The sequence below is a fragment of the Gopherus evgoodei genome, chromosome 1 (assembly GCF_007399415.2).
Source record: "Gopherus evgoodei ecotype Sinaloan lineage chromosome 1, rGopEvg1_v1.p, whole genome shotgun sequence".
Lineage (NCBI taxonomy): Eukaryota > Metazoa > Chordata > Testudines > Testudinidae > Gopherus > Gopherus evgoodei.
The window spans coordinates 32,862,308-32,873,230 of NC_044322.1; positions in this window are offsets into that span (position 1 = coordinate 32,862,308).

Here is a 10,923-nt window from a genome sequence, read left to right on the forward strand (position 1 = left end):
AGGCAGCTTCCCTTCCCTGTTAACCCTCTAGTCCCCAAGTAGCTGTGTGGTCTCATCGTCTCCTGAGCGTGCTCACCCTGCAGCATCCCTGGGACAGTGCAGTATCACCCTCCCGCAGTGAGGTGGGAGAGGCAGGTTTTACGGCCTGCCTACACCAGGGCCCCACAAACTCACGGGAGCTCCTGGTCAACCTCCTCCTCGCCCTGGCTAAAATGGCCATCTATGCAACCAGGGAGAGGAGGTTGGCCAATGGAGACTCCTGTGACTGTGGGGCTTGTTTCCAGTCCTTAGTCCATTCACGTATCCGGGCGGAGTTCCTCTGGGCGGTGTCCACTGGCTCCCTTGACGCCTCGAGGAGCAGTGGACGGTGTCCTTGGTTCTCTGCTCGGTGTCCCCATCAGGCTTCCTTCTTATGACCCTCTGACTGCACTCCTGTCCCTTTTCTTTTATTAGTTGTCCCCTGGAATCAGTTGGGTTTTTGAGGTCCTGTAGATCCTCCCCTTAGGCTGGGGGGAGGATCTGTTAGCAGTGCGGGCTTCCGCCAGCCCACTTCCCGGAAACCCAATAGGTACACCGGGGGTTCTCAGCCTTTTTCCTTCTGCAGCCTCCCCCAACCTCCCTGGCCACACTATAGCAGACCTTAAGGTGGCCATCCTGCAGCAAAAAAACTTCAGGACCAGACTTCAAAGAGAAACTGCTGAGCTTCAGTTCATCTGCAATTTTGACACCATCAGCCCAGGATTAAACAAAGACTGTGAATGGCTTGCCAATTACAGAACCAGTTTCTCCTCCCTTGGTTTTCACAACTCAACTGCTAGAACAGGGCCTCATCCTCCCTGACTGAACTACCTCATTATCTCTAGTTTGCCTGCATGTATATACCTGTCCCTGGAAATTTCCACTACATGCATCTGACGAAGTGGATATTCACCCACGAAAGCTCATGCTCCAAAACGTCTGTTAGTCTATTAGGTGCCACAGGACTCTTTGCTGCTTTTACAGATCCAGACTAACACGGCTATCCCTCTGATACTTGGAAATTTTAGACATAGTCTGCAGACCAAAGGTTGAAAAAACACTGGCCTACACCTTAGCCTTTAGATCTGTAACCCAGTAGCTGAACATCTAAGAGTGTGGGTTTGATTTCTAATGGGAAGAGTCTTCTGTTTTTTCCCAAAGAAAATCAAATATATTTACTACTAGGTTCTGAATCCTAGTTTTTCTTTCCTTCCTCTGACTGCAAATATATAGCCCTGTTAATTCTTATTTTGAGCATGTGTTCCTCGCTGATCTGGATAGCATCCATAAACAGAGAGAGGCAGGGACAGAAAATTCAGTGTCTTTGCACACAGAAACTAGGATTCTTTCCTCTTCATTGTCTATGGCATCCAGATACCAAGGTGGTAGGTGCCTTAGAGATGGTAATTATATAAATCCCCAAACACAGTATTGTCTGTGTTAATACACCTCTATCCTAATATAACATGACCCGATATAACACAAATTCAGATATAACACAGTAAAGCAGTGCTCCCAGGGAGGAAGGGGGAGAGGCAGGGCTGCGCACTCTGGTGGATCAAAGCAAGTTTGATATAACACATTTTCACCTATAACGTGGTAAGATTTTTTGGCTCCCGAGGACAGCATTGTATCAGGGTAGAGGTATATGTATTTGGGGATCATATTTTCATAGTGAAAAGCAAGACTGTGGCGAGGGTACCTGGAGTGGTGGGGGTCAGGGTAAGGGAAGTGAAAGCAGAAGGAGTTTGGAGGGAAAGCAGAGAAAGGGGACTGAGATATCCCACTCCTTCCACTCCCCTTCTTGACCAGATACCCAACTTTCCCCCTTTGGAGCAGCATAAAGAGGCATAGAAGGAGTCAGAATCTGGCTCTTTATATTTAGTCTCACCTGGTCTGACTGAGACTTTATTTCTGCCCCCTTCTCTCTATATACTTCCCTTCCTCTTGGATATTATGTTCTTCGTAATCATCGGTGCTTTCCTTTCACTTTTTCTTTTCTCTTCCTTTTATCTTTTTCCTTTCCTCATTTTGTCCTCTGCAATGTTACCCAAACAGTGAGTGCCAATCCAGCAGTGCATCATGGGAAGGTTCTAAACATGTCGCTGCGTCCAGGGCTGGATTAATCTATCACTTGGCCCTGGCCTAGGCAAATATACACTTCTCCCAGCGCAGGGTGGAGAGGATTCCCTAAGGGTGGGGGGGTTGGAGAGTGAACCCACCCTGCAGTCAACCCATGGTGGTTTACACAAGGCTGTGACTGGATCCCAGCTCCAGGCATTATGACCTGGGACATGGGGTCAAAGCACCACTTGATTTGACCCGGAGAGGCGGCTGGGCCAAACCTGAGTGGCACTGCAACCCCACAAGCCAGGTTGCAATGCCATTCACTCAAATTTGGCCCAGCCACCACCCCAGCATGACAGAGAGGCAGCCAGGCCAAACCTGATTGGCACAATGATCCCATGCATTGAGTTGCAATGCCTGGAGAGAGGAGCTGGGACCAGCCCCGCAGGACCGGAGCCACCACGGTGGGGTGAGTGCAGGGCAGGCTTGCTCTCCAATCCCACACCTTTTGCAGACTCACTTCTGCGCTAAGCTGGGGCTAGGGTTGTGGTGCCAGGGCGGAGGATACATATACATACTGGTGGGACGCAAAAAAAAATAAAATGCAGTTGGTGGGTCACCTTAGTAAAAAGTTTGGGAACCACTGCTCTATACATTCTTTCCTCTCTGTCTTTCCTTCATTTATCTTCCTTTTCCTGCTAGGTATCAGACTCTCTCTCTCCCCACTAGAGTATAACCTACCCCCAATACACTATTATCCTCCTGGTCTCCTAATCTCCCCTTCCTCATGTCACCCACAGCATCCCCACCATGTGCTCCCTCACTCTGCCTCCTGTCGTCTCATCCATCCCCTCCTGCTGCCCCCACACCTCCTCTTTCTCCCAGTAGAACCCCCTGGCTGCTCCCTCACACTCTCCTACGTAGGGATATAAATATTGTTTAAAAAGTTAACTGATTAAAAATTAAAATTATATAGTTTAAACCATTAAACAATTAAAACTATATCATTTAAATGGTTAACTGATTAAAGGTAGAGGGGCTGGGGTTGCTCTGGCCAGCAAGGCTGGGGCTGGTTGGCCAGCCACTGGGCTGGGGTTGGCTGGCAGCCAGCGGGGTGGGGCTGGGATCCGGCATGGCGCAACCAGAGCCGGGGTCCAGCTGGTGTGGCCGGGGTCCATCTGGAGCAGTGTGGCCAGAGCCAGGGTCCAGCTGATGGGGTCCATCTGGAAGGCATGGCTGGGGCCGGGGCTGGGGTCTGGCCAGAGGGGCTGGGATCCAGACGGTGTGCCCAGGGTTAACAGCTGAGGTTGGTTAACTGGTTAACTGGTAAGCATTGGGCTGGCTGAGGTTAATGGCTAAGGTCGGTTAATTGGTAAGCCTAATGTTTACTGGTTAACCAGTAAACATTTTACATCCCTACTCCCATCCCTCTTAGAAAAACTCCGCCCTCCACTTCCTCCTGATTCCTGCTCTCCCTTCAGCCTCCATTTGCCTTCTACCTTTCCTCTTCCCAGAATCCTCTGTTGTCCCCATTTTCTCTCCGCCTCCCCCTCAAAAATTAATCTCCTGATTTGTCTCCCCACATCCAATCCCAGATTCCTTTATGCAGCTCTTCCTTCCAGGACAGTGCCAGAGGAGAGGAGAAGTGCAATGTGGTAGCAGGTCTGAGTGTTCCCTACTCTTTCCAGCAGTACCTGACTCCTGGAGTTGGACTCTCCAGAAAGGCTGGATACAGCAGAGGTATCTCCAGTGGGGATGTGAGGGGAAGGGGTGACAATGGCTGTGATCTAGGAAGGTTGGTCCTTAGAGGCTCAAAGGCTCATCCTTTCAGGCATCGGTCTGCTATTTCATGTGATCTTCTGCTTGCCAACGCCAACTGCATACTGTTCAATGGAGAACTCACCGCAAAATGAGGGACACAATAAAAACGTAACACACAGTTTAAACTGTAGGGGATTAATTTATGTTCATAAACTGCATGGTTGGTAACATCATATATTTTCAATATTTCTGACAGGAATAGTGTACAGAAAAGTAAGACAGTACCAAGTGTGTGGGGGACAGTAAATGTGGGAGTAAATTTGGATCTTTGGTGTCGAGCACTGCTGAAAGACAGAATTCACACACAGGATCTTCACCTTCAAAACATCAGACTTCATCTAGATCTGCTTCAGTAGCTCGGATCATTACACAGGAAACTGACTTGCCAGCAGAGGGCAGTATAGCATACGCAAACCAGTAGAAAGCTTTCTCCATTACACATTAGCTAAAAGTTTCTTGACTGATACTTGTACTGATTATTATTATTCATTATTTATACAGTACCCAAAAAATTTGCCTTACAGAACAAATAAAAAGAGACCTTGTTCCTACCATGGAAATCGTACAGTCCAGTCTGAGATGTGGTGCAGCAAATGAAAAGTAAACACACTATGGGAAGGGGTAAGGAAGAACAACATACGCTAGTATGGCAAGGGCAGTGGTGAACCTAATGGAAGCTGAGAGGACATGGCTCCATGTGGCAGCTCTTAGCTCATCATACAGCACATGAAGAGTACCTGGGTGATCCTGCACTGGTAAATAACCTGCATCTTAGCGAGGTCGAAAAGTTTCTCCTTGTCTCATACACTGGGTGTCCAAGGAACTGATACCTCCTTCACAAGTCTTGCCTTCCTCCTCCTCTTCCTTACTTACAGTCTTACATACCGTCTAGTGTAACCCACGCACCTCCTGGGGGTGGTGTTCTGTCCCCTCTAGTGGCACCAAGACCACTTAGAGATTAATGAGTCTGCTACAGCCTTAGTTAAGGTCCATGTGGCTTTTAGCTCATGCAGTAGAGGCTCATGCATTTAGCTCCAGAGGTCCCAGTTTCGATCCTGCCTGCTAATGACTGCAGTCTGTCGGTGTTACACTAGCTACACTTTTGGTGTCATCTGTGGCTGGTGCAGCCCACACCCAGAAATGCTGAAGTCCTGGAATCCCCTCCCATCTCTGCTTAGCCTAATGTCCCCTGTTCTGGCCCAGCCCTAGCTCCTGGAAAAGTGTGTGTCCTGCCATCTTATCTCTCTCAGAAGATCACAGACTCAGTCCCTATCCACACTGTCCTGTATTAATTTAATCAGTTAGATAGGTGGTGTGCAGCCCTTTGGAAAATCCTAGCTGAACAGACAGCCCCCTAACCATGTCCAAATCCAACCTTAGGAAGCATTCACCCTGTGGAGCACCACAAAGATTTGTGCACAACAAGCTGTTCTGAAAATCCCCTTAACACCCACATGGACCTAAGCAGGCCACTCGTCCCATGTGAACGTTTGTAAATCTCAGCACTGACCTCTCAGCTTCAGTTTTCCCATACATAAAAGTGGGATGATGATAACTTCCTACCTCACAGGGTGTTGTGAGGATTAGTTAACCTTTTCTGGTGCTTTTGTAAGTTGAAGTTAAGAGTGGGGGAAGAACATCCAAAAGCAATGCTGACAGCTGCTCTCTCGGGTAGAATTTTCTCTGTGAGCCACAGTATGGAATTGATGAAATCTGTAAAAGGACTCATAAGGTGGTTCTAATGACTTAAACTGGCATTTCACTGCCAATCTCCAGCAAGTGGGAAATACCTACTGTCCAGAGATTGTTTCTGAGGCCTGGTCTACACTACGCGTTTAAACCGATTTTAGCAGCGTTAAACCGATTTAACGCTGCACCCGTCCACACAATGAGGGCCTTTATATCAATATAAAGGGCTCTTTAAACCGGTTTCTGTACTCCTCCCCCACGAGAGGAGTAGCGCTGAAATCGGTATTACCATATCAGATTAGGGTTAGTGTGGCCGCAAATCGATGGTATTGGCCTCCGGGCAGTATCCCACAGTGCACCATAGTGACCGCTCTGGACAGCAATCTGAACTCGGATGCAGTGGCCAGGTAGACAGGAAAAGCCCCGCGAACTTTTGAATTTCATTTCCTGTTTGCCCAGCGTGGAGCTCTGATCAGCACGTGTGGTGATGCAGTCCCAAATCCAAAAAGAGCTCCAGCATCGGCCGTACGGGAGATACTGGATCTGATCACTGTATGGGGAGGCAATTCTGTTCTATCAGAGCTCCGTTACAGAAGACGAAATGCCAAAGCATTTGAAAAAAATCTCTAGGCTATGATACAGAGTCCACAGCACAGTGCTGCATGACAAGCGTAACAGAAAGCCAAAGAATCAAATGGACGCTCATGGAGGGAGGGAGGGGGTACTGAGGACTCCAGCTATCCCACAGTCTCCGAAAAGTATTTGCATTCTTGGCTGAGCTCCCAATGCCTGTAGGGTCAAACACATTGTCCGGGGTGGTTCAGGGTACAGCTCGTTAATTTACCCCCCACCTCACCCATGAAAGAAAAGGGAAAAAAATCATTTCTTGACTTTTTTCAATATCACCCTATGTCTGCTGCATGCTGCTGGTAGATGCGATGCTGCGGCAGTGAACAGCAGTATCCTCTCCCCTCCCCTCCCCTCCACGGTGGCAGATGGTACCATATGACTGCTATCCGTCGTCACCATCAGCCCGTGAGTGCTCCTGGCTGGCCTCAGGTGAGGTCGGCCGGGGGCGCCTGGGTAAAAATAGGAATGACTCCCGGTCATTCCCAGTAGATGGTACAGAATGGCTGGTAACTGTCTTCATCATAGCAACTTGGGCCTGAGCTCCATCAGCCCCCTTCCTTTCATGTGTAAAGAAAAGATTCTGGACTACCTGGACTATCACAGCAGCGGGATGCTGGGCTCCTCTCCCCCGCACCATTTAATGTCCTGCCTGAACTGTCATAGCAGCTGGAGGCTGCCTCCCCCTCATTTTATCTCACTAACAAGTCAGTGTTTCTTATTCCTGCATTCTTTATTACTTCATCACACAAATGGGGGGACACTGCAATGGTAGACCAGGAGGGTTGGGGGAACAGGGAAGCAACGGGTGGAGTTGTTGCAGGGGCACTCCCTAGAATGGCATGTAGCTTATCATTTCTGTGGGATCTGACATGGAGTGGCTGTGCTCTCTGTTTCTCTGGTACACTGGTTCTCTAGTACACTTGCACCATATTCTAGGCAGGACTGACTCTATTTTTAGATACCATAAAGGAGGGAATGACTCGGGGAGTCATTCCCATTTTTGTCTTTTTGCCCGCAGCCGACCTCAGCCAGGGGCACCCATGACAGCAGCAGACAGTACAGAACGACTGATAACCGTCATCTCATCGCCAATTTACAATGGCATGGCAGACGGTACAGAACAACTAATAACTGTCTCTGCTATCTTGCAAAGGCAAATGAATGCTGCTGTGTAGCGCTGCAGTATCGCGTCTGTTGGCAACATCCAGCAGACATATGGTGACAGTAAAAAAAAGCTGAACAGGCTCCATGGTTGCTGTGCTATGGCGTCTGCTAGGGCAATCCAGGGAAAAAGGGCGCGAAATGATTGTCTGCCGTTGCTTTCACGGAGGAAGGAATGAGTGATGACATTTACCCAGAACCACCCGCGACACTGTTTTCGCACCATCATACACTGGGGTCTCAACCCAGAATTCCAGTGGGAGGGGAAGACTGCGGGAACTATGGGATAGCTACGAGATAGCTACCCACAGTGCAACGCTCCAGAAATCGACGCTAGCCTCGGACCATGGACTCACACCACTGAATTAATGTGCTTAGTGTGGCCGCGTGCACTCGACTTTATACAATCTGTTTTACAAAACTGATTTATGTAAAATTGGAATAATCCCATAGTGTAGACATACCCTGAGTCATGGTTCCAGCCACCTGCTTTGCATCTCTGAATTCTGGATCAGAAAGAATTAACAGGAGCACATTTCTCCTGCTTTGCTGTGTTATGCACACTCTTATTAATGATCTGATAATTCAAATGCATGATCAGTAGGTACTGCTGGGAGAAACAGGATAATTGGGATTTGTGCAGTATATAAACAGCTAGATTCTTGCAGAGGAGCAGCTGGTTGCTCTGGGTGTTTCTCTGTCATCTTTTGGATGAAGATGCCTTTTCATCCTCCTGTGGATAATTTGCCAACAGGATGACAGACGTATTGTATAGTTTGTCCTAGGAGTGTCTATTTAAGATTGGCATTGGTCAGAAAATTTTGCATATTTGGCATAAAGTGTCTCAGTGTCTTCTTTGCAAACATATCAAGAACCTATTGGTAAAAAAGGACAGAAATTTTTCCACATGAATGAAAGCTATATAAAAAACTGCTTAGGGTTACTAATGCCATATTGTACTCAACTCAGAACCACATATCCCAGGAGATACAGAGTTAAGCCCTGAGATACACATAGCCCCTTCTTGTGGAGTAACACCCACACCCATGAATACAGACACCTCCTTCAGACACCAGATTCCTAATGATCACCCACAAACAGGCAAGTGCATATGTCCACCTACATTATTATTGACTAACACACAAAATCTCTCAAAATACTGGGGATTACAGCTGGCATCTAAAGATATTTTCCACAAAAAATGGCTTTTCAACCAAAACAATGTGTGTGTGTAAGTGTGTGTCTGTGTGTGTGCGAGAGAGAGAGAGAGAGAGAGAGAGAACTTCAATTTTGTCAAAATTTTCCAGTTTTACAAAAGCTGAACATGTTCTGGTTAAAAATCAGTTTTCAGTAAATATTTTTGGGTTTTGGTTCATTTTTCAGTAATTTTTTTTTTTACCAAAATGGTATTCCACCCAAAAACATTCTGTTTTTCGTTCTAGAAGTTAATTGAAAAACTGCAAACATTTCCTCCTTGTTTCCCTCTTGCTCTAGGGGTGGGAAGTAAATTGCTGTTGATGTGTCAGCAGAAAATTATGACACTTCTCACCCTGGCTCTGTTGCATTAGCAGGGGCCTTGGCAGGGGGCCTTGTCCACTCCCTGTCACACCCTGCCCACTTCAGAAGGGAGTAAAGAAGCATGCAACGCCACTGACATCTGTGCTCTTGGGCCAATGGGTAGTCCACACCAGGGTGGAAAGGGATTCTATCTTCCCTGCCTGAGTGGGCATTTCAAGCCATAATTCAGCCCAATGTGACCCCACTATGCCTGCTGTCATTTTCAGACCCAAAGAGAAACACACAAGAAAGTAGCATATGTGCCAACCATTTTTGCCATCCAAAGTGAAATCCATTAACAAAAACAAGAAGAGACCTGAGACTTGCTTAGAACAACCCAAGAAGAACAGTGCTGAAGAGTATTATTATAAATGATGAAACAGAGGCAGATTGTTTCAGGAAAATGTTTGTACAGTAGTTAGGAGCTTTGACAAATGTTTGTTGACCTAATTTCAAAATGTGTTACAGCTGCCAGTCAGGATAGTAAAATTCTCCATAACAAATCGCTATAACATCAAAGGCTCTTATTCTTCGGGAAGATATCAAGGGAGCTCTGTGCTGAATGTCAAGTTGATTATGCTTTTGTGCTCTTCAGTACTAGACTTTCAAACTGCAGGCTTTTTTTTTTTTAAACAATTGATTTATTTAGGAAGTTTTAACAAGTTTACAAATCCTTGCTATATAAACACAAAACAATAATCATTACAACAGTGAACTTTTGTTTATAGAACCATTGTACAGGAATGTAGTCATCAGAGCTCTTTGTTTAATCGGGTGTTACCATATTGCAGTGTGAACATCCTTACACTATCCATGACACGCTATTTCTGATGATTTTATTAAATTGAGTATTTTACAAACCAGGCATATCTCTCAAATGTTCATATTAAAAGAAGTAGGGGGGAAGTGTGCCGGTTTTTGTGCGGGTGAATGTACTTTGCCTGAGTATTGAATAAATGGTAACCAAATATCTAAGTATCTATTTCTCCTAGGTCTACTTTGCTGGGTATGTGACTAGTGAATTAATTTTCTCATAACAATCTCCCACATCTTTGAATAATTCCTCTGGAGTTGAAACTGTTTATTTTTTTTCCAATGAGAGACTGTCAGTAGCCTATCAGCTATTACCAGATGAGAGATTAAGTCTTGATTACCTTTTGCGTGACCACTTCTGCTAGAAAGCCCTGGGAGAATTACCAAAGAATAATTTGGTAGTAAATATCCAATAATTTTTGATATTTGGTTATGAATTGCATCCCAATACTCTCTAATGACTGGGAAAGTCCATCATATATGTATAAAATCCCCTCTCTTGCCACATTTTCTCCAACACTTATCCTCATTCAATATATTTAAGCTGACTGGTGTGAGGTACCATTGAAACACTATTTTAAAGAAATATTCTTTTATTGTGCTACAGACTGAGGTTGCTGGTCCTCTTTTCCAGATCAAATCCCATTTCTCTGAGTTCATTTGTCTATCCAGTTCCTTTTCCCAGCATGTCATATAGAGACATTTTTTGTTAGGGAAGTTGTCTGCAAAGATTGATACAAATTATTTATATATTTTTTTCTTTCTGAATTGACACTATCACTTCTATTAAAGTTAGCTTTGTGTACAAAACAACTTTCCTAGAAAGTTGAGAAACATAATGCCTAACTTGAAAGTACTGGTGCCATGGAAGAGTGGGCCAGCTGAAGTTAGTTTTGATCTCTAAATAAATTAAAAAGTTTCTTTACTGAATAGCTGGACAACCATATGTATTCCCTGGTTCTCTCAGTTTGAAAGCTTTTCTAAAAAAACCCCTTAATTTTAAAACAAACAAACAAACAAACAAACAAACAAACCACATTTAACTATTGCCTAAAATTAAGATTAGACGCGGAGAGAAACCCTAGCACTGCTTGATGGCTGGCCATACAGGGTACTGGGCCCATTCCCAGCCTCTCCAACTTTTCTATCTGCTCACCTGCTGCAATG